The sequence below is a fragment of the Brachyistius frenatus genome, unplaced genomic scaffold (genome assembly GCF_029030835.1).
Source record: "Brachyistius frenatus isolate BFR_SWC_R1_liver_20210118 unplaced genomic scaffold, ASM2903083v1 Contig_14, whole genome shotgun sequence".
Taxonomy (NCBI): Eukaryota; Metazoa; Chordata; class Actinopteri; family Embiotocidae; genus Brachyistius; species Brachyistius frenatus.
In genome coordinates this window covers 3,196,156-3,221,743 of record NW_027210613.1, presented here as the reverse complement: position 1 = coordinate 3,221,743, position 25,588 = coordinate 3,196,156, and the positions used below count along the sequence as shown (strand labels likewise).

The 25,588-nt window shown below is 40.5% G+C and overlaps 1 protein-coding gene across 1 annotated transcript in view; it reads left to right on the top strand.

The window, feature by feature from the left end:
* triob (trio Rho guanine nucleotide exchange factor b) overlaps positions 1-25,588 on the top strand; it is a 106,958-nt gene that overhangs the window by 12,351 nt on the left and 69,019 nt on the right.

The window sequence follows — 25,588 nt, the reverse complement described above, 5'->3', positions numbered from 1 at the left end:
TTTGTGTGTTTTTATTGAAATCAGGCAGAAATTCATGAGCTGCTCGCAGAGAATCGGAGGTAATCATGTTGTATTGGCCATTTATGGCTGATTGTTCATTGTTCATTTTCAATTACTGTGAACAAAATGAACTTGTCGTTGAATTAAGTGTCGATTTAGCAAATTGCCTGAAGCATTGTGCTGCACTGTAACATGAAATTGCAGGTGTCCTCTTGGGAAGTTTGGTATATCTTTCAGTTACTTAAAAGCTGATGAGGCAAACATGGGGGCAACATTTTTTATTTGTCCTCATGTCTGCATGCAGGTTGTGTGGTTTTGCCTGAGTGTGCTGTTTGGTGAGTGCACCCCGCAATGCTGACCAAACATTAAAATACACACAAACACACACATTTTCTGGCTATTTTGATCCCTATGACTAAGTGCGAGAATATTTATTTGTTTGCCTCCTCTCTTCCATTGTGTACTTTGTGCCTTTGTAAGAGTTTTGTTTCCTTTTTCTGCAGTTGCTACACGTGCTCATCCATATCTTTGTGAAAGTTTGCTCTCGTCTTTGTGAGATGTGCTAGTTTTAGATTATTTGTTGCTTCCTTTCAAAAGACTTGACATAACCTCAACTGGATATTTCCTGTTGTTTAAACTTAACTTGGCTTGTTTTACCAACGTGCTCTGAGAAAATTTGGTATTTTCAGAGACTTGTTTTGCTCAGAACTTCATATGCTGGTGAGATCTCAGACTTATGTGTATATAGGGAGGTAGCAGTGATGCATGACAGGGCATCCCAGTATAGAAAAAAATGGATGAAGTGAGGCGAGGGATGCCAGAGAGTTGGCAGTAACAACCAAGTCACCATATTAAAACAGTTAGTCTAACAATTAACAAAGTTTAAAAGCATCATTATGGTTTCTATGGATACTTGCAGCTTGATATTGGCCAATAAATGGTTTAGACTAATTATTACGCTGTTAGAATCAAATTTCACTTTAAAAATAAAGCAAAGATTAAATACAACACATTCAGTCATTTCTGATATTTCAGTCGTGGGACTTAATGATCAAACTATCATTCATTGGGAGGTGTGCTATAAATAGCTTTAAAAAAAAAGGAAGATGGATTAATCATTATGATCAGTGGTCTCAAACTAATAACGTAGGTCTGTGAATGGAATTCAGGCAGAGAACTGGTGACTTGCAAGCCTTGGTTTAGTGCAGAGACGTCTGTGTGTCCCTGTATATTCGAGCCAAGTTCAACCTTTCCATCAACATCAACCTGCCTCTTCTGTCTGATCTGTCGGCACTCATCTGTTCTGCTCATATCACATAGATCCACACTGGGGCCTGGACACATCCTGCATTTAAACACTCATTTCATACACTCTGGAGGTTCACTTGCTTTCTTTCATTTCCTCTGCTTACTGCTTGCTTTTAATAATTAAATGATTTAATCTCGGGGTTATCAAAATTCTGCATCCTTTACAAACTGTATTAAATCATATATTTATGCAGTAATGTCAGATAAATAAAACTGGACTAGCTCAAACACATTATTCAGGGTTTATACAGGTGGGAATTTAAAAAAAAAAACCTACAATCTGGATTTGATCTGTAAAAGACCACAAATTTACAAGTGTCCCAAAAACACTGTTGGCCTGCATATGGATTTACAGACGAAGCATGCTTAGAGTAAATAGTTGGACTGCTCCCCAGCTATGCTCTGGCTCTCAGTCCAAGATAATCTGCAACAGTAGCCAACTGCCTGTTTAGTCAGGATGATTCTGATCTCGTCCTGGACTAATAATATGTGGCATGCATAGTACAGTGAATTAGATGATAGTGATTTGCAGTCCCTGTCTTGCTGAATATTTGAAAAGGATGGGGAGCCCTTCCCTTTCCTTTCCTTTCCTTTCCTTTCCTTTCCTTTCCTTTCCTTTCCTTTCCTTTCCTTTCCTTTCCTTTCCTTTCCTTTCCTTTCCTTTCCTTTCCTTTCCTTTCCTTTCCTTTCCTTTCCTTTCCTTTCCTTTCCTTTCCTTTCCTTTCCTTTCATTTCCTTTCCTTTCCTTTCCTTTTCCACTCATCTTCCTTGTTTCCATATGTTTCTGTTCAGTTTAATTCAGCTGTGCGCTCAGTCTCTCATCCCTGCCCATACTGCGCTCACTATGTGGTTCCTATTGAACTGAGCTTTGAATGCTAACCATGTGCACTGCGGGTAGACGAGCGGGCAGGCATGCTCACTCAGTCATATACACAAACACACTTCTAAGCAGTGGAGGAAGTGGTTTTCTCTGGAGCTCATTGGATTTTTGTTTTTTTTAAATCCTCCCCTGCAGAGGCCAGGATGGGGAAGACTAAACTCTATGGAGTGTGTGTTTGTGGATGTAGCTGTGTGTGTTTGAGTGAAATCTGTTTACTCACACTCAGATTTCCCTCCTTTCTCTCTTGATTATATCTTTGTCTTGTAATATCGCTCAAAAAATGGAAAGGAGTTACACTTCACTTTTCTACTTGTGATAAACATCAACCCTAATATGCAAGTGTGCAAGCAGATCATCATAAAATGAGCCAAATGGGGTCAACAAGAGTACATAACAACACTGTTAAAACAGAGGAAACAAGAATGTAGGCAACATTTTCATGTCCTTACCTTTACAGTTCACAGTGTTTTAAAAAAATATATAATGTCTTAACAAAGGAGTTGGCTGAACTTTATTTGAACTGGGTTTGCTTAGAAGCGCTGTCATCTAATTTGCAGGTGAGGCATGCATTATGTACAAGCAGCATTTATCCTTTTATTGTCTACCTGTGTGTCCACTGGAATGTGTATTAAAATTACATCTTTTCAATATTATCATGTTTGATGTTTGGTTTTTTTTTGTGTTTTTTTGTCATTTATAATTGACCCCTGTCAGTCTAGCAAGTTGTTAAATAAAGTGTTACGTGTGGAAAAAGACCAGATTCTTCATAACAACTGCTATTTTAGATTTTTTTTTTAATTTCTCATGGGTTCTTTAAACTGCTGGGAGAATCTCTCTCTCTCTCTCTCTCTCTCTCTCTCTCTCTCTCTCTCTCTCTCTCTCTCTCTCTCTCTCTCTCTCTCTCTCTCACACACACACACACACACACACACACACACACACACACACACACAGAGACACTCAGGAGAGGGAATGAAAGAGAGTAAAGCCAGTTAGACTCCCCGTGGTGTCTTACAGAGAGACTGCTGGACTCTGCGCGGCGTCTGTTTGTGTCATGTCTGTGTGCACCTACGTGTGTCTCTGTGCATGCCGTTCACGAGGACGTGTGCATCCTGACCTCTGCCTGTGAACGCCTTTTTTTTTTTTTTGCATTGTTTGCGTGTCTTAATTGGAGAACACTGGCTATGTTGGTTTTTAAAAAGAGCACAGCTTGCATCCTCCTGTCACAGGATATCAACATGATATCTGTGTGGCCGCGCAATATTTCCTGGTGATGAAAATAATAAAGACAGTCAACTCCAAAAAGAGTAAAAGTTTCTCTGTACTAACACCACACCGAATTATTTAACTGGCGCTTATTAACAAGATTTATTCATTTACTTATTGAAAACATGCACATTGTGAATGATGTGCTCAGTAATAATCTTTGAGCACAGCTTTAAATTTCTGTACCATTGCATATAAAAAGATTCCGATTATTTTATTGGAGTTATTAATTACCGAATCGAACGGCTCTGCCATGTAATTAAAATCGTCTGATTGCAGTTAAACTTAATAAAAATGATGTGAAATGTGTTTTCTCACAGTTTTAATCAGTTGTGGCACAAAGCCTGATGTTATTTATGTCCATAATGTGTTCGATTGCCAATGAAACAGTGACAAAATGTAATTGGAAGCATACACTCTCAGTAAGGACATATTATAATGTTCTCTTTATACTCATCTTAATCATTCAAAGGCATCAAGCAACTGAACACTGTTATATAAAAAGAAACAAAATCAGATAGCCATTTATTATCTATACAGTAAGTCACCTCATAGGCTTGTTTTAAGTAATTCCAATGCTTTTAATCTTATCACTGTTCTGTGTTCATGATAAGCGCTTGTAATGTTTTGCTGCTAACCCGTTTGCAGTGTATGTCTGTGCATGTGTATGTCTTTAAGCCATATGATCTAGAATAAGGCATTATGCACAGAGTAATTCACACGTGAACAGACCAACATCTTCAGCTACATACCAGCATCAAGTAAGCACCACATTAGGTCATTGCTCAAGCTCACCAATAGCGCCTTTCCTTATTACCATGCATAGCTGCTCCCTGCACCCTCCCACATACAAACACACATTAAATAGATAAATACACCACCATGCTGTCTGCTAATAGGCCCCATCTGTTGTAAACTGCATTTTCCCTGAAGTCAAGGCAGCGAGTTGCTCTGTATTACAACATCAGATTCACTCTCTTCATCAAAATCTTTTCTCTCTGAAAGACTTGACGTTAATATTAACAAAAGTTTTATGGATGTTATACAGGCAGAATTTTGACAAGATAAAGGTGACCAGTGTAATGTAGCTCGCTGTGAACCGCCCAGCCCCCATCCTCTCCGAACACTCATATCATTCCTATCTCCCACATCATCATCATCATCATCATCATCATCATCATCATCATCTTTGTCCTCTGTCTCTCAGACCCTTTTCCTGAAGAGCACTGATGCATAGAAAAGCGAGGTTCCGCTCTGTCCCCCATCCAATCGCTGTCGACCTCTCCCCCGTGCATCAGCCAATCGCTTGCTGGAGATGGCCAACGGGGGAGGGGCTAAAAATAAAGGGTGGGGGGTGGAGGATGTGGTGTGTTCGTGTGCTCGCTGGTCGCTCCTTGACTCGAGGGATATAAAGGATGCTTGGCTGCTCCAGGGACAGGGAAATATCACCATAATGCCCGCTCCATCCTCTTCACCGGATGTCTCTGGAGCTTTTAATGGCTGTGCTGCTAATTTATGCCTGTGCCTGTGCTGCTAATTTATGCCACAAAAAAAAAATCTCAATGATTTTTTATTCTTTCATTCAAACGAGTAATACAACATGAAGTTGACTAGTTTGTTGCATCTGTGCAAGTACAGTAGTGATTTAAACGATTTCTGCTAGAATAAAGGTTTGATCCACAGCAGCAATGTGCCAGTTGGACTGTTGTTGTGATACCAGAGTCCAGTATAGAAATACATGCACATGGAGTGCACCTAACATAGACTGTTTCTGATTTTGTTTGTTAATAATTTCATTGATTTGTACCTCTGAGCTGCTGTGGAGATAGCACAAGAGAATGACTGCTATTGACAAAAGGTGACACCCAATGAAGCTGTTTATTTGTAGCAGTGTTAATAATGGAGAGAACCGTAGGGGGTAAATGCTGTGATTCTTGAATCCTGCAAACATTTTTCTCAGAGAGCCAGGTCATACCATTTATTATCCTGCGTAAGCTTGAATGTGGAAATCCCTCCTGTGCTGTCATGCTGCTTGCTTTATTGGTCAGTTTACTGGTTTGAGTGCGGAGGGAGCAGAGACAAGCTGAAGACATGTCTATACAGATCCTTTCTGCGGGACCTTGTAAGTATAATACAATTTTACCGGGCTCGACTGAAATATTTAGAATTAGAAGGATAGAAAATTGCCAGTCTAGGCTTTGCATTATTGTGGTTTGTGTTGTTGTTAATGTCGTATTTAGCTGCTTATTTTTATTTCTTTAATGTAAAAATCAAATACTTGATGTCCATTTGGGAAAGCGCATCAATCTGTACAACAGCATTTGGCTTCCTCTAAACTCTGCTCTATACTTAGAGCTACTTCTCGACAGCATCACACCCTATTTTTGGCTCGCCAGCTAACTAATGAATGCATGTGAGTCATGTGGTCTCACTTCTCCCGCTGCAAAGGTTTGTGTTTACATGGAAGGGGGTGTTACCACCAGGGAAGCTGTATGGACGATCTGTTGAGGGGTTGGGTAGCATCACTTTGCGAGCAGTTCTCAACATAAAAGGCAAATGATTGACATATGTTACTGTATTCTTGAGCTGAAATATCTTCCAGCGCCACAGATCACAGACGGAAGATCGGAACCTTTCATGATCCAGCTGGAGTCTGGAACCGAGCCACAGAGATTTTATTGGACAACTCTGTATAAAATTGGTTACATTGCATTAAGCCTGTACCGTTAGCCGAACAGCAGCTGAACACTGTGGCCATAATCAATATTTAATATGCTTTAATAGTCATGCAAGTACAGAGGAATATTCAAGTCAGTGAAGTGACTTTAGTCACATCAGCTATCATTAGCCTCAACACGCTACTGCTTGTGCCTGAATAGGTACGGCTGTAGCAGTCAGTAAATGAGAAAATATCTCTCTCTCTTTCCCACCTCAAATCCTGAGTGGACAGTCAGACTTGAGTCTCTTGGCCGTGAAACAAAGTGTAGTGACCCGTGAGCATTGAATATTTAAGCAGCTCGTCAATATGGATTCATCTGCAGCTGGATGATGGGAATATGAGGGTCAGGATTGTGTCCTTCATTTCAGTCCTACATACTTTTTATCTTTGCTATTTGGGATGAAGACATTTAAGATCATGTTGTGGTAACTGTACATTAAAACATGTGATTATCAAAGCAGAGAGCCACCTAATCCATAAACCATGATGGTTTTGATCTATTTAGTTTCCCTCTAAAGTAATCGGCGTGGCTGTTGATGTAAGTTAGATGTGACAGGTTAAGAAGTTGCAATGTTTTCAGCTGGATTTACTGAATCAGGAACGGACAGGATTTCACTTATGAGTGAAAACAGTTTTAAATGAAAATAGCCAGTGTGCTTTCGAGTAATGTCCAGGAAGCTGAACGCTAAAGCCAATGTGGGTAAAGACAGAACTTGCAGCTCCTCTCATTTTTCCTAAAAGACATTTTGTTCTAAATTACTAGTTCTATATGCTATAAAATGGGCCAATGTAGTAATTTAGAAAGATTTAAAAAACACATTTAATTGTGACCTGTTTCATGTATCTGAAAAGTATCATATGATCTATATGTAAAGCCAGGTTTAGAAAGGTAAAGGTATAAAAGAGTATGGACACAGGATGTTGAAAATAAATATAATCGACTTGGAGAATTTGTAGCTTTAGGCAGTATTTCTGGTTATGCCTCATCAGCACCTCTGAACACTCGATCATCCAAATAAAAAACACATGGGCTTCCTATGTCGGAGTGTTTTTTGCTGGACTGAAAGGAAACTTAGTCTGTCACACTACAAAATATCCCTCCAGAAACCTATTGATCATAGGCGCTACATTCATGTTTTTGTACAGAGTATGATTTTATCTGCCTATGAATGACTGTTTTATTGATGAGTGTATGCAGTGACCCCTACTGTGTGAGACAAAGAGTGCAGGGAGTTATGGAGGCCCCTCTCCATCTCTCTGTCTCTCTCTCTCTTTTTCTCTCAGGATAATTTAATTCTGTGGGTTATTTGCATTGTTAGTACATAGGTCTCATATTTAACTGTGTATCCCACAGAGAGATCATGCAGATAAGAACAGAAAGTATAACATGACTATGTACGGGGCCCTATCTATATGCAGTCAGGGTGGAGTCTGGATTCAGATGTGGTTGTTTGCATGAATTTGAGACCTTAAAGTCATAAAAGACCCGCAATTAAATGGCTTGAAGAGAGAAAATTGGGAACAGACACAAACCACTCTGAAGTTGATGTTGTTTTTTTTGTTTGTTTTTTTCTCCGTCTGTCCCTGCTTTTCTCACCTCTATCTGTTTCCCTGCCTCTCTCTCCTCTCCCGCTTTCGTCTTGGAGGATGGTTAGAAACAGAGACACTCAGGAGCCTGAGCAAAATATGAAAATAACTAGATGAGATTAGATTTGGAACTGCTCAACTGGCTAAATTAGTGTGAAATATTTCCCTCTGAAGAAACACTGTTGTAAATCAACTGGCAAGTTGCAAACTTACTCCCACCAGTATGTGCAGCTTATTTACTTCTTTATGCTGTTATTTTGGCTCTTGCAAAATGTAATTTTACACTCATGCACATGAGTGTTTTACATTACAGAGAAAGCCAGGCTGTACTACCACACTATGTGAAGCAAGCATTCCTGCACCTCTTGGTGTCCACTGGCCAGTCTGTTGGGGTATTTGTGCACACATGCATGTGGGTGTCCATGCATGTAAATCAAATATTCCATCAGATAGTTCTGTGGCTCCCTGTTTTTATAAGCCAGTTGTTTTCAGGGCTGTGATAACAGTGGATAACCATGGGACCCACGAGCCTGGATGGCATGGAGACAGGCTATGGAGCAGTAGCCTGTAGTTCCCTGTCTGCTGTGTGTGTGTGTGTGTGTGTGTGTGTGTGTGTGTGTGTGTGTGTGTGTGTGTGTGTGTGTGTGTGTGTGTGTGTGTGTGTGTGTGTGTGTGTGTGTGTGTGTGTGTGTGTGTGTGTGTGTGTGTGTGTGTGTGTGTGTGTGTGTGTGTGTATGCAAAACAGGACATTGGTCTTTGTTGAGGATAAGTCTAGTGAAAATCTATTCACGGAGGAATGGAGTGACAGGGAGGCAAGCAGAGGAGAGGTGAGGAGAGGGTGGGTGGGATTGGAAATGACTGTAAAAGAGTGTTTTAGGGTGGGAGAAGACAAGTAGGGGTGAGAAACAAATAAATAGAGCAGATGAGAAGTGGACATGGATGGGGAGAATTTGATGGAGGGAGGAGGATAACAGGGAATAGATGGAGTTAGAGGAGCAGAGGATCACATGAGAAAGTGATGCATGCAGTATGTACAACAGCAGCTCATAAACAGTCCACGCAAACTCTCTTTGAACACGCACACACACTCACACACACACACACACACACACACACACACACACAGTGTATTATAAAACAACAATGTACAACCAAGGATCTGCACACGTGCGCCTTTGCGTGTCTTCCTCTGGGAACTGGCTCTGACTGCTGAGCCTGTAAACAGTAACTATTCTGCTTTTAGCAAGCTGGCAGCCCTGCAGGTGCACACACACACACACACACACACACACACACACACACACACACACACACACACACACACACACACACACACACACACTGTCACACTCAAAGAGCTGGATTCAGTTATGATAGTCTTGGTCTGTTTGTTGGATTTATTGAGACAGAAACCACAGAACCTGATTGTCCGTTTATCACTCAACACCCCATTAGAGACATTCATTACAGATAAATGTTGATAAAAAAGAAACCACCTATTGGCAGCAATTTTTCAGCTCTGAATGACTTTGTGCTCCTTATTTTAGGGTTTGTCTGTTTCTCTTTCTTTTATTCCAACTGGCAAAGGAAAGACAAACACTAAGTGACTGCTGGATTATTTTAAACATTCTTTGTATTCTTTTGTTTGTTTACCACCAAGCCTCCTGTGTGCTACTTTATCTCCATGCAGAAACAAAAAATTCAAGTGCAGACTGTGTTAATGACCGCTTTTTAGGTTCATCACGTGTTAATTGTTAGTTTTGTCCCTGAGGTTCATAGGAGTAATTAATCCTATTATCCCAGTTTAGCTGTCGCTGTGTTGGTGCTGCTGTCAACCAAGAGCACGGTGAAATGAGGTGATGTTTCTTTAAGCTTTGTCCCATGCAAGAATGCACTTATTGGATACTGTGCGTGTATGCAGCATGCTTTTTTTTTCTGCTCCTTTTCGAGTACAGAATATGGCAAAAAGGTTGGGTGCATTCGTTCCTAAATTTGGGAAAAATGAAATGTGATGTGGAGGAAGATTGGTTTCCATCAGAGCGCCTTTTTTTTAAAATTCACCAATGTTTTATCTGCAGCACTTTTTATGTACTTTTCATAGTTGTCACTTCAGAATTTTTTATGTGCAAAATTAAATATGCAAAAAAAACAAGCACATGGAACATTCCTATCTGTCTCTCTCTTTCTCTTTCTGTCTTCACCCCGCTCTCATACTGTCTGACGTCATCAGTTCAAGTCCCATCTGCTTTGGGCCACAACTGTCTGTCATGAATGAAGGACAGCTGACATGGTGTTGTTGCACACTTTCCTTCTCTCCTTCCTTTGCTGTCCCCTTTTCTTCCGAGGCGATTAGTAATACAGTGGACCACAGAGGCACACACACTCCCTCTCCCCTCTCTCCTCTCTGCACCCTGCTTGTCAAGTGTTATTTGGTCTGCTGGGGTTTATTGGCTTGGTTTTGTTGTGCAGCAGGACAATTGGATGGTTTGGTTCGAGGAAGCAGATGAATGGTGTTCCCATGAGCCGTACAAAGCGTCCTCCTCTCTACTTCATTGATGTGTTGATGCGGCCCAGCTGGCTGCCCGGTGAGTTAGTACTGTATACTGTCGTGGGCTTGTGAGGAGACAGATGCACATGGCCGCTCGGCTCTGAAAAGGACTTTTATTTTTCTTTATGGTTGGCGGTCCCTCTCACAGTCACTGCTTCGTTTGTGGGCTTTCTCCCTCCGTCTCTCTCTGCTACAGTAACAGTGCAACATGTAACATGGAGGCAGTGTTTGGAGGTCACAGAGATGCACTTTCAAGGCCACATCAAGTCACAGTGTTTGAGTGAAAAGAAAATAACTGCAGTTAATACATTTCTATTAAGGCTGGGTATTGCCACTGATTTTCCAAATTGATTCAATTCCGATTCACAAAGTCCCGATTCGATATCGATTCGGTTTGGGATATTTTAGTTACAATACTAATTTTGCTCAGATATGAAATCAAATCTCAGAGAAATTATTCCGTAAATTGTACAAATTGACCCTGTAACATTGTGCGCTATTAAAATATCAATGTATACATAAAGATTAGACCCTAAAGCAGTTACATTATTGTCTGTAAAACATGAGACATTAGCCCCCAGTCATAGTCGATAAAGTGATGATTGTCAGAATTCATTGCTCTGGATGTCCAGCTGTCACATTTAGGGCAACTCTCTCTGCCGACTTAAGTGTAGTTGTGACACTATGTCTAATGTGTTTGGGAGGTTTGCGAGGTTTGGTAGTTCCACTTCACTAAAATGTTTGAGTCTCGTTAAAATGTAACTTGGTTCCAGTGTATTAATGAGTCTTCCAAAGCCATCATTTTCAACAATTTACGTACATCTTTACATGTAAAAGTTGCAACAGACTGTAAAAAAATGTTGGGCACATGGAGAGTTACGTGGGAACTCGCACGCAAATGCCTTCTCCAGCGGGGTTCATTTTTGCTGACATTTTTGCAGACAGCGTATCTGGATGATGCCTCGTTAAATGGTTTGGGGATTTGTCGTAATTTCACAGTATTTCACCTACATGTTGCGTCCACACGGCTTTGCTTTGTTCAGTTCTTTACAGTGTAAAGTTTCTAAATCCTTAAATCATCCAAAAATCTGCATTTAAACTCACCAGAGTCTTCACTGGAACAGCGTCTGCCATGTTTATTATCTCTCGTGCAAGATCTCGGTGCAGCGGCTGGTCATCCTAGATTAACGTGGTTAAGGTTTGAGGTCAGTGACTGTACATATTAAAAGATCACTCAGGGTTATATGAATCAATATCAGATTATGCTGAATCAGAAAATCTATTTTGTTTTTTAAATCCCGCCCTAATTTTTATTGATGACGTTCTCACTCTTAGTTGGACATGAAGTAGGAATTACAGTTCAATAGTTCATCTATGTTATTTTCACATACATGGGAACGTTTTGGCACAGCGTGACAATTATTTGTCATTTTGATGACATAACTAGAATCTGGTGAGGCTGTCTCTGTCTGGAGGTTATTATAACACAGATGTTGTCAGCTGTAATGTTGTTTTACATCTACTGCGCCAAAGACCTGACCTATCACACACTCTCTCATCTGTATAAGTATATCCTCATTACAGTTGACTCCCTCACCACCCCCCATCTCTCTTTCGGATAGGCGACAATCCCTCCCAGTTATTTATTCCAACAGGATCAGTCAGATATGTGACCTGGCCCGCTTGCATAGAGTACAGCAGGACAGACCAGATTCTCAGCTCACACAGAGGAGAGGCTGTCAACTTTCAGGCTCTGAGATAACACTTGAAGACCATTACTGAAACACAGTTAGCTCTCAGCTGAATATTTGATTCACTTTCCAAAACCCAGAGAACATATTCAACACCTCAGGGGATCTAAATTCTTCACAAGTTACAGGATCACCGCTTTTGGAAGCTTCTACGAGTCTCTGGATTTTAATCTGTCACACTGAACATGGCCGGTCTGACCATGTTGTTCCGGTTGCACTACATGGGCTTTCTCAGGGACAGGAAAAGTCGGCTGACTGCAGAACCGTGTGAGACAACTAACGTCGTTGGTAGGTTGTCCTAGAAAGTGCTGCAAAGTGAATAATTAAGATGTGAATGTTTTTAGATTTATATTTTGGTGGGATTTGTGTCAAAAAGTCACTTCATGATGTCAACACTTTTATTTCAAGATGAAGTGTTCGCTGTAGCTTGAATACTGATACATATTACTTACAGTTTAAGTTGCTGGATCGTGACTTCTTTTGGCCTTCCTTTTGAGCTGTTCGTCTTATAAATCCATTTTAGAGCTTATTTGCGCTTTCTTTGCAGTTTGTAAAAAAGTAATGGTAATCCCCTTGACTTTTTCCTTTCAGAGACAACAAAGAAGCATAATTTCTCTCTTAGTACAAACAGCGAATGAGCTCTTTATTTCATTTCATAGCTGAGATGTTGGCTCCCAATCAAGCAGCTGTTTGGATGGATAGTGGATATGCATGAGAATCTGAATCCAATTTATACTTACAAAATGGGGACAAACATCGGGATAATATGGATTGTGAATGTGAAATTATGCCCAGATGAAGATATTGCTGAGGTTTTTTTGACATTAAGGTTGTGTAAAGGGACAAATATATAAGCTTTTCACATGATTAAAAAGGAATGAACTCATTATTAGTGTGTGTCTGGTTCAATAGATGGGTGGTTTGGCATTTGATTTGCACCCAGACCCCTCTTGTTTTTAAACATCTAAAGAAAATTGAAGACATTTAGGTATTCAGAGCCTCATAAGGTGTCTAAATACATTTTAAAAGATGATAAGAAGCACACTATTTGTACATTAAGGGTTGTGAGGTGACCCATGTAGTTCAAAAGCTCACAGTGACCAACAGAGTCGGAGTATTAGTCAGAGAAGATTACAACCAATCATTATTAAAGCCTATTTCACCCGCAAATCCACCAGCGACAACTGTTTGGCTGGCTTAACTTTTTTTTCCCTGTGAGTAGCTAGCCGGGCGCACAGGGAGGGGAGAAACTGTTTTATGCAAAGAAGCACTTGTTACTAAATCTTGTTTTGGGGAGGGGTCGGTGACATGGGGGGACACGGCACAGAAAAGCCAGTTGGTGAGGCAACAAGGCAAAAAGAAGCTGGCAGTGCCTCTGGCCTTCTGCAGCTCAGTGGGCGGTGGGGCGTTGACCAATATATGGCACGCCTGTTGTTCAGTTGCCTCCTCACCTTACAACAATGGTACAGTTAGAAAGCTAGAAGTGGTAACTGCTGTACGCCTGTGTAGCGTGGAGTTTAGGACGAGATTGATTGGAGCGGTTCGATGCTGCTTTTGGTTTACTATGGCAGTGCTGGATAACCACAGCTGGCAGTACGCCCAGGCTGGAAAAACCCTGATCAGACTATCAGGTAGAGTATTCTCTACGGTAAATGTATTCTGTTGTGTTTATTCAGAGTCCTGTCTTCATTTGTAACAGCAGAAGTGAGGAGACAGGGTCACCTCAAGTCTGTGGTCAAAATTATACACCATAGTATATTATATGAATAACTTTGATGGAGAGATATATAAGAAAACTCCTTTAGATCTCTACAGATTTTTTTTACTGCTAATTTATTGTTAATGATCAATGACTTCATTAAACATCTTTATGTTTTGTTGGTCATGATATTTTACATATTCTGAATGGTTTTATATTTTTTTCTCTCTTGACAAATAGTAATATTATAAATGGAACTATAGTTTCATCTTCATCACCATATACTGTATGTTGTACAGCAGGTTATTGCACATACATCTATTGGCTTTGTACATTTCTTAAAGTTGCATTATTTACATTCTCGATATTAAATGATTGCCTTGATTGGATGTTTGTCAGAAAAAATAGACCAATGAAGATTCAAAGGGTTGGGTTAGGGTTGTATCTCCTCAGTTTTTCATCATAGTGTGAGAGATGGGGCAGAAAATGAATACAGCATAGTATCTTGATATTTTGTGTGTTAATGTAGTATTGTATGCATTGGCTCTATAAATACATTTGTGATGTGCGTGCACTGTTGGCAGTCTGTCTGCGTTACAGTTCCATTTTGCTGCAATGGAAATGACCGAAGTGAGATGAACACAATTCTGTGTTTAGATAAAACAGATGTTCTCAAGGGTTTTCTGGGTTGACATAATTTTCAGTTAAAAAATGGTAAAGTATACTTAGCATATTGCAGTATGCTTTTAATCTTGTATTGTGACTTAAGTATCACGATTATATCAAAATCACCATGATGATGATGATTAACCATGAGTTAATAACTGGAGTGGACCTGTGGTCTGTGTCTGAGTGGAAATTGGGGAGTGAATCGTGAGAGGATTGAATAATAAACTGCACCTGGACTTCTGCATATACTCATGATGTTTGCTTGACCAAATGTACAATTAAGAAAATGTACATACTCTATAAAAAGGTCCCACTTTTACATGTCTGGGGCAGTGCAGCTGTATTTACACATTTCCCAAGGGGACAAAATGGTGCATAATTTTGTCTTTTTTAGTGTAGTTATTTTATGTTGAAAGATTACTGTAAAGTTGAGATATAAAGCCAACAAGTTACGGCCTGTGATTGTGTCTTTGTTTTTGGCTTGCGAGAAGTGAAAGGGACACAAACTGTCGGTGTGTACACTGTTGCCTTTTTGTCTACTTTGCTGTCACCCCTCATGCTTAAGGTGTCCTCCTTTCAGTCTAGTATGTGGGTCATTATTCTCAGCTTGTGCTGTGCTGCAAAGACACAAAACTCTTTTAGTTCCAGTAGCACATAAATAGAATAAAAAGTTAGTCCGGGGATACTGTACAACCTTTGTTTACTGAATGTTAAGGGCATACGATGAATTCAATGCCATGCTTGAACAGTGTGTGCAAGCCTGAAAAGTTACAGTCTGCCAGCCACAGTAGACCAGTGCCGGGTGCTGAGACAGGGTAATCAGGACAACTGGCATAAGTCTTAAGCACACGTTGGGCCTAAAACGGCCTGTAAATAAAGGGAATTATAAGTCAAGTGTTGTCCATAATATTGAGCTGTGTTTGACGCCCCTCACTCTCTAAAAGTGGGAGTCTTCTTTTTCGTCCACTCTTTCTCCAGCACCAGAGTGGGTGCGAGCAGTGATAATGAATGTAGGTGTCTGAGGAGGTGACTGCTCTGACGCGATTAGCAGAAAGTGTGCTATTTGTCATGAGGAGATCGCTGCAGAATGAGATCACAACAAGGCCAGCTGAGGGAGGATTTATAATGCCTTTGGCATAGTCTAATCTAAAATACTTATGCAAGGAGACAAAACCCGAAGTCACGAGTCTGAGTTTTTACCTGTAGTGGTGATTTTGCAGTCATCCGATCAGTCTTTACACCAGGGGAAGATGAGCATTTTGTTCTTATACACATTAAAGCATATTAAAATTACATTTTCACTTTTATAGTAAAAGTAACAGGATAGTTCTTTGTCGGACTCCAGAAAATCTGAAATATCAGTTCAGTTTAAAAAGTTTGAGACTCCATTCATTGCCACTGTAGGTGTCTCTATTTTATGCCTCCCAGGTGGAATTATTATGGCACTCGGGTGGATCTACCAGGGTGGCAACAATGCCTGCCTCTGCAGTTTTGGATGATATACCTCAAAAATGTGTGCTGAAGACCGGACAGGAGGAAGAAATGGAGAGAAATGGAAAACGGAAACGAGTGCAGACAAACAGAGGGGGAGAAAACCACATAGGGAAGAGAAGAGGACATAAGTGATGGCGAAGAGGGAGAAAAAGGAGAAGTGATTGTGAGAGATGAAGATTTTAATAAAACAGAAAGAAAGGGCAGAAGCAGGGAGGAATGAGGAGACAAATGAAGACAGGGAGACAGATGGTCTTGCTGCAGGACCTCATGTTCTTATTAACTGTCCATATAACTTCCAGTGCAGTAACATTTCACTCTTTCACACTTGATGTGGCAGCAAAAAGAAGCCTCCACTGAGCGGTGTAATGCTTGGGCATGACTTGAATATTCCCAGTGACCGTCTGAAGAATATACAGTGGCTGTTCTCAGTATTGAGAGTCAACGTGCAAAGCACTAGATTTAGACATGGTTGAGAAATTGTTTCGCTGTTAAGCATAACAATTGCTCTGATGTGACCTTATGTGCAAAGCCAGCCAGTTAAGTTTTCTTTTTTGTAAGAACTCTGGACTGTTGCACCTGTTGTCTATCATTAAAAAACATTGAGGAAGTTTGTATCAACATGATGTGCCAATTGGTATTGTTTATCTGTGGAGCGTTTGTTTAATCTATATTGGAACCCCCGTATTCTGACCCGCGCCACCCCATGTAAAATTGTCTAACTCCACCACTGATGGCACTCCAGCTGTATGAAAGATGGGTAGGTACAGAAAGGAGTTGATGATGACATGGTATGGGCTTTTAATTAAAGAGCTGCTGCTTCAATCGTGTTGTTCTTGACACTGAAGATACCAAAAAGCATTTGTGCCTGTCCTGAGTGTGAATGTGGCTTTGATTCATTTCCTCATTCTTGCATATTCCACTATGTTGTTATGATACTATCATACTGACCTGAAACATTTCTTTCAATATAATTTAAATTTGCTAATTTTGTATTAGTTGCTCCCCATAACACTTGCCGAGTAGAGAAGAGTAAAGTTTATAGTCCCTGGGGGGAAATATGTCTTGGGTTGTTGCTTTATGTAAAATCTTAAAGACCTCACAGCAACATTAGAAGCATTTGACACGATACTAGACAGTTACTTCACATAAAAATATCTTAGAAACATAAAAGAGACATTTGACATTGACAAATAGATGGTTTAAAAGAAACTAAGAATGAAAGTGCTAAAGTGTTTGCGTATGTATTTGCTCATCGCTCTATTGCCTCAAGATGAGATGAAGAGTTCAGCAGTTTGATGGAGGCTGGATCAAACAGTTGCTTCAAGCAGTTTGAACTGCCCCTTTGGCACCCTGAGTCGTCTTCGTTATGATGGCAGAGGTTCGTATTCAGAGAAGGGATGTTGAGAGTCTGCATTGATTTTTGTTGCTTGTTTGGACTCGTATACTGTTAAAGATTGTTCGAATATAAATAAATTGACATGCAGAGGGGGGAGCATGAATTTTAGTTTGTGCGTATAAAGGGGGGCATGACATAAAAATTTGAGAACTGCTGTTGTAATTTGTGCATAAATAACATAAATAGACAACATTAAGTACTGGCAAATGATACAGTAGGTTGCCAATAGTGAGGCCTAGGGGAGCACTAAGTATGTCAGAAGCCACTGGAGTCTGCAGAGGGAAGGAAGAATGGCGGTAGAGACACAGGCTGAGCACGAGAGATGAGAAACAAAGAGAAAAGAGGAGATTTGTAACTACACGGAGGTAAGGTTGTTATTCAGGCTCAGTGATGTGTGAAAGGAATCGAAAAACAGCTGTAGCATCATAATAAGAACACACAGCACTTATAATCTCTCAAAGTGTATTCTAACCTTTACCAGATTACAAATGAAACAACTACACAGTTACTTACATCTTCTTATTAGTGAATCTCGCACTCATCCCTGGGCTAACTACATTTTTCTATGTATGTTTGTGCCTCATTGTTATATTTTTGTAACAGCTTTTACTGCACATGCAAAATATTTACAGGAGTGTGTGTGTGTGTGTGTGTATGTTTTTTTGAAGCAGCGCACTATTGTGAAAGCACAGATGTGACCACAGTAGTTCATTATACAGCCTTGAAACTTTGATTGTACCCTTCACTGCTCTCACAAACGGCTCAGTGAAATAGCCTCCACAAGCACATTCACTGGCTCGCATAAGACTGCTGACCATTGTTTATCTTTGTGTTGCCCCTTAACTGTTCACACACTCTGCTAAATAAGGGTTATATTTCGGGCAGGAGATGAGAATTGTTGTGCTGTTGTTACTTTGGATATAATTTACAGAGCTGTTTGTCCTCTGCTCTGGATGACGACTTGTTCTCCCAGAGAGCTCTTAATTTAATGGTTATATTTTGGGGAAAATATGCTTATTTCCATGTCATCGCCATGGTTTTGTTGTGTCCCACTCCATTATGAATTATCTAGACATATCACCTGCAGTTACATTTAGGTTATTTGTTTGTTGTGTTACGGGTGATCGTTGCTCGTGCTTTCAAAGTTAGTTTTGTGTCTTTTCAATTCATGGAAGGACGATTTGAGAGCAAACTTTTCCCTCACTCCTGCTGTAAACACTTGACAGGAGAGGGCTGTTTGTTGAGCTACACAGAGGCCAGCAGGCTTTATATTGCTCTTTTCTATTTAAATGCTTGTACCTAAACTAAACTGAACTGAAGAGGTTTGATTCATAATCAAAAAAAATTTGAGACACATTAAAGAGGTTGGTTTCATCTGCAAAATTCAACAATCTGTGACCAAAACCAACAAAACTGTAAGAAATAATGTGTTTGCATTCCAAATTATTTTATTCTCACTTTATATATTTTGACTTAAAAACTAGATTTTCCATTGCAAGTGAGACAAATTTGCTCTTAAAATGTGTCTTTTATGCTCACATTAAAAAGACACGGAACTAACTTTATATGAAATGACTCGTTGATAAAATAATCAGTCCATAAACAGAAAATGAATCAAAAACAACTTGAAGACAAACAAAAATGCTAAACATTTTCTTGTCCTGGTTTATCAGATATGAAGATGCTGCTTTTCTTGGTTTTGCAGAACTACATTTTATTTAAGCATTTTGTAGACAAGTGATGAATAAAACAAAATATTGACGTATTAATCAAGGCCAGCATTGTTTTATCTGAAGCACCACAATCCAGATTACAGCTGGAACGTTGAAGCACGGTGTGAGAGCTGCACCACGACATTCGCTTTCTTTTCCTCCCCTTTTCATTTGTTATGACTTATTCATAGCCTTTTTTTTTTTGCTGTGCTTAGGGGTTATATTCAGGTCGAGGGGTTGCGGTAGGAGCAAAGTGTTATTTTTGCTGTAAGCCACACTGTAACAACAATATGAGAAACCTGATGAAAGTTGAGCTCACCACAGTCCCCAGGCCCCCCGCCAGCTCTGGATGAAGGTCACAGAACTGGAGTTGAGCAGAGGCTGCAAGGAGTGGCTTTGTATGAGAGAGGAGAAGAGAAAGACTGTTGCATATGTGTGTGTCTATGTAAAAGAGGAAGAGGAAGTAAAAGAGCGGAAAAAGAAATAAAAGAAAAGGATACACAGTTGAAGAGACAGAAAGATAGAGAGGTGGATAAAAGGAAGGACAAGAGAGAGACAGAGCTCAGTTGTTTATCTTATCACCCTGTTGAACCAGAGCAACACGCACTCGCTGCTCTAGTCTGGTCGAGGTTGTCACACGAGAGACGTGACGGCCTGCCTGCTTGCGACGGCCTTTCATGGAGACCAGGCTGAACACGCATACTGCCCACAACAACATGTAGGGGGAACAGCAGCTTGATATCTAGACACACCAGGGGGTTGAGCAGAAATAGTACACAACACGTCGTCCTCATATGGAAGATGCATGATGAATGTTGACTGTGTAAGTAGATCTAAAAGCTGATTGTTTTTCTTTTTTCAAAGCCTCTTGAGTAAGATCACCGTCAGAAAATCAACATTAAATTCTATAATTTGGTAATTTAGATTCATTTTTGTGCTGTAGTATTTTTATGTTTGATTAACTTGTTTCAGACTCGCAGGTGCTGTCATGAATATTTGTAAGTGAAACAAAGTTGAAATATTGAAGAACCAATAACAAACTTTGAAAAAAACACCACAAACCAAAAGCTGCCCGGTATCGCTTCATTAACACTGTCCATGGACACCATAACCACAGCCCTGCCTTGAATACCTGGTGGTAGACATTCAGGGCAAGAAGATTCCTGGACGGCCTGGTGTTTCTTTTCTCGTGAGATATTGATTTTGTGTCGTTGCAAAGTGAATCCCCTGACGGATCTACTGTGGCCGGTGTCCTGATTTTTGCCTTGGTTCTCTTATGTTTTACCCAAAAAGCTTAGAAAGTGGCACATCCTTCTCTCTAAGGGAGCTCTATTCTGAGAGCCTTGCAAAGGATGTCAGTCACGGCTGCATAGTGAAGTACAGGTCAGGACACGTATACACACAAACACACACACACACACACACAGACACGCACAGATTTACACAGGAATACAGACGCCCAAATACAGTAAGGGCTCGTGTGTACGTGAAATTTGAAAATGGTTGACATAGATCCCAATACATGGCTGGAAAAGTTATGGTTGGGGGAGGGATTTTTCCAAAGCTATCCCAACATCTGACAGAGTACATTGGCCCCATAAACGAATCCGCTCCCGCACTTCCTCTGTTTCCGCACTGTTCCCTAAAAGCTTCCCCTCATTCTAAGCTCGTCCAAGTCGGGACAAACTGCGCCAAACCCTGCTGAACAGTGTGACAAATGGCTCCCAGTTCTCTCTTTTCACACAAACTCATATTAAGGTTCAAATACTGGGCTGTGACTCAGAACCGAAGCACGAAAGAGCCATCTGAAATCCATCACAGTCAAATGCACTGTAATCTTTGCATTACAGCACATGCTAAATGCTAGAAAGTTTTACATTTATACAGTTAGGATTACAAATAAACGATGAGAACGCATTCGTTTCTTTTGCACTGTGAAGTCTTGCTCAGTGGTCAAATGCAGGGTGCACATTATTGGTATAAAATGCATTTCATTGTGACTGCTGCCGTGAATCTCTGGATCGCAACAGTTAACCTCACTGGCAGCTGGAATTTGTGTGTTATCAAGTTCGTGTTGAGATGGTCAGGGCCACAGCCAGGGGAACCGTAGTATTTCTGCAGTATTATGTAGCACGCCTGGTCTGTTCCACTGTACTACACATGCAGCCCTGGCTTGTAATTGGTCTGAGTTTGAGGTTACGAGATTATGAGCAGAGGATTGGCATACTGTGGCGTGCCAGGCTGTGCAGATGCACCATGTACAGTCTAGCCTGTGGTCTACAAGATTGGAATCAAAGGGATTGGCCCGGGTGCTCCAATGCTGTGTGGAAAAGACGACAGAGATATGCAGCCGCAGCTCATTTTAGGTTACGAGTTGGGGTTACAGTGCTTATAGGTGAAGAAATTGGTTGTATTTATTCTGACGTGTTGCAATTTTGTTTAGGGGGTTGTATAAGTTCCCTATTCTTATCTAAACTTAGTGCATCCAATCCCCATCACATCTCATTAAAGCCATTGAAAAACGAGTCTGCAGCCCAGTTTGGATCGTGAAGGATGTTTTCAGTCTGTGGTATAAAGAACTGGTACACCAATAAAGAGACAATCTGTTTTGTAGTAGTGCATTCAGATCAGTATTTCCAGCTTGGATTTAGGAAGGCAAAGGGTGAATGTATTGTCATGCCCCTGACACACAGCCGTGCGAATTGACAGATTTAAGTCACAAACCTTGTGGAAGACTAAAAGAAGTCCTGAGCAGAAGGAATCTGTGCCACTACCTCTTCCTCTGTCTTTCTAAATTTCTAAGTGGAAACACAGTGTACTCACTGCTGCATGGGAAACATTTTCACAATGACTTTGGAATCAAACTTTGCAAAAACATAGACCGAGAAATTATTTTAAAACCCAGCCTGAAACGGTTCACTCCCACATATAGTCATTGCTCAGTCATTCCGTGTCTTCAAGTTAAATGTAAGCTACAATTTTGTGTCTTCACTTTTGTATTCTGTGGTTCTGTGTTTTACTAGAATATCACTGCTAGGCGGAAAGGGTTGGCTGACCTTTGAACAGCATAAAAACACAATGACAAGTTGCAGCCATCACTAAATATTGAAGAATTTGCATTAGTAAGTAATTGGGCAAACTGTCCCCTGTGATTGCACAGGTCTTGACTGAACATTTAATCTTGTTTGCAAGTGAAGACCCTCGATGACTGATATCACACAGTGGCAGTTTGCAGAGCTGTGGCAAAAAACGAGTGCCCATTTGTTTTTGTTGTTTTCTGGCAAGAAAAAATAAATCCACTGTTTTGAAGTCGTATGTGTCAAATGTAAAAATGCTACAACAAGAGGGAAAGTCATCATTTTCCTGATACTACGTAGATATGACACAAAGACAGATGTGTCACTGTGGGCGTTGCTTTTTACCCTAATTTCTTGCTTTAAATCATGAAAATATATAATGAATATATTAATTACAAAAAAGCTCAAAGCTCGTGGACAAACACGATGCATTTCACCTCAGTTTACAGGGCACTGAGTGCACACTGCCAGTAAAATGGATTGCTCTCATTATGAGTATGTTATGAACAAGCAGCCTGTGATTGAAAAGCTTTATTTCATGCTCAGCAGACTTGTAAATGAAGAGTTTGTGTGTTGTGAAGAGAAGAGATAAGAGATTGTTGTGTGTGCCTCCGTGTGTTCTGGTGAGTTTGTGTGTGTAGCAAGAGGCGGTGATGGGATTTCATGAATCACTGTGTGTAGGGTGATACATTATTCTGTTGGATACCGTATGGGTTATTGTTGCATATAAACATGACTGGAATAAGGAAATGCTCTGAGGTTGTGTCTATGTGTCTATGTGGCACTGTGTCTATTTCACCGTGTTGACATCACATGTAATGGTCCATCATACTGCAGAAGCAACATACTCTTCACTAGCAGCTGTTCATATTTTGCTGCCCTCCATTGTTTTGTGGTCATGCAACACTCAAGTAGAAAATTCCAACCCAAAATTTTAAAAGCAGCTTTCCAGCATTAAGAGACACAACTTGTATGACAGCCACATCTGTTTCTGGCTCACCACAGTCCTCTACATTAACCCAAAGTGCCCGGATGTCCAGCTTTCTGCCAGACTTGGTCGAATGTGGTGTTTGAAAAGGTGCAGGGCTGGAGCTGTGTAACAGCTGTCAGTGCTGGCTGTGTGCCAGAGCCAGTATCTTACATAAACCAACATTGTGAGGAATGTGTCTGGGCACACTTCACAGGAAGCGCACACACATGTGCTAACAGACACAAAAAAGGATGACTATTGTTTCTCTCTGCTTTGTGCACTGTAGTGCTAAAGTCTACTTATCTATTTTAAGCTTCTTTACAACCGTGGCTCCATCATCTTGCCATGTTCTTTGTGTGTGTGTGTGTGTGTGTGTGTGTGTGTGTGTGTGTGTGTGTGTGTGTGTGTGTGTGTGTGTGTGTGTGTGTGTGTGTGTGTGTGTGTGTGTGTGTGTGTGTGTGTGTGTGTGTGTGTGTGTGTGTGTGTGTGTGTGTGTGTGTGTGTGTGTGTGTGTGAGGTGGAGAGAAGGGGATTGGGTGAGAAACAGGTGCAGCAGGTTATAAAGAGGCAGACAGTAACAGAGAGGGAGATCATAAAAAACATGAGTGTGAATAGCGAGAGTCACTCTGCTATTTGGCTCCTTCTCTCCTCTCACCAGCCATGGAAAGAGAATGAAACCATTATTGCTGCATCAGTCCCATCTTGTCTGAGCTGTTGGTGACATTATCCATGAGTCAGGTTATGTCCAGTCTTCCAGTGAGCTGATGTGCTGTCACCCAGATGGGACTGCTGCTCCTAACTCCCTCAGACCGTGGCTGAAATCAATATTACAGGGGCCATTAAAATCTGGAGAAGTTATTATCTGTCCCTGTGTTTGTGCAGTCTCCTCTGTCTGTATTATTCTCTTCCCTGTACAGTACACTGCTGGTCTTTCTGCCCTCATATTTTTCTCTATGCTCACTCACCATAATCAGACCTCCCTTTTCTGTTCTTATGATGTCATTCCACGCACTATAAAGGACAGTCTTCTCCTCATTGTGCCATTTATCTTTTTACCTGTCTGCCTATCCGTTCAACTATATTTCTGTCTGTCTCCGTCTGCACTTTTTTCCTTCAAAACCTCGGGCTATAACTCATTTTCAACCTGGAAGAAGTAGTCACAGGTTTAATGACTCTCATGTTGAAAAAATGCCTTCATCTTGTTTAACTCTCTGCTTGTGTGAGGCTGCAAGCTGAAAATTATTCAAATTTTGAGAGTAAATACTACTCCTGCTGGAGATAATGGCCTCTACTGTAGTTTAAAATTAATTTGGAGTCATGACTAGCTTTTATTGGAGGGCATTTGGTTTGTGTGAGTGCATGATTCAGCGTACAGCAGTCTAGCCACTATCTAATTAGCACATTTCTATTCACAGTCAGTAAATGTTTATATTATAACTGTCAAAGAAGCAGCGTGTTTGTGTAAATTTGTCAGCCCTTTCCGCTAACAACTATTTGTTTTTCTTTTTGACCCCAAAGCTATGTTTTACCAAAACAGAGCCCCCAAACAGCAGCTTCTTTCAGCTTTTTATGCGATATTGTGTTTCTGTATGTTATCTATAAGAGGCGTTTTCAGTCTGTGCCATCAGTAAAAAGTAACCAAGTCATGAGTTACCATGTTGAACCATAGCTGTCACGTTGCTCGTGTGTTTCTGTGTAGCAGTAGATTCTGTTTGTGTGTGTAAATGTGAGCGAGATGACTCATAGCTAGATGAGGATGATCTGATGACATCATAACTGCAGCTCATCCACCAGCACACACACACACAAACACACACGCCTCCTCATGCCAATATTCATTGGTCGAAACTGTCAGTATCATCATGGCTGATGTATGATTTTTTTTTTTTTACTGACAACAGCATCGTAGCTTTTAGCTATATATTATTGTTTTCCAATCATTTATAATGAAATTGTCCTCAATAATATGCTTATTAGTTAGTTATTTGACTATCGATATCTGTATATTATTGTCTTCAGTCTGACACGCAATAGATAAATAGATGTGTGTGTGTGTGTGTGTGTGTGTGTGTGTGTGTGTGTGTGTGTGTGTGTGTGTGTGTGTGTGTGTGTGTGTGTGTGTGTGTGTGTGTGTGTGTGTGTGTGTGTGTGTAATTTCTGCATCTTGCTGCCCGGTATTAAACAAGTGTGCCATCTGTTGAGAAGATGAGGCAAAGGGTTTGACTTTTGAAGAACATTTTTTTATTTTTTTATTTTATACACTTTATTAATCCCCGAGGGGAAATTTCCATACCATACCATAACAGACGAGGCAAGACCATTATGGAAAATCGAAAGTATGCCAGGCCAGGCTAAACATTTCATGCTGCAACAAATTAAGCTATTTTTGAATTTCTGTAGCTTTTTGGTAGCTATAAAAGACATTAAAATGAGCTTTTGTTAGTAACTCTGAACTACTTGGTAATAACAATACCATTGTATGATTTGCCGAGTGGATCATGTTTTCCGGCTG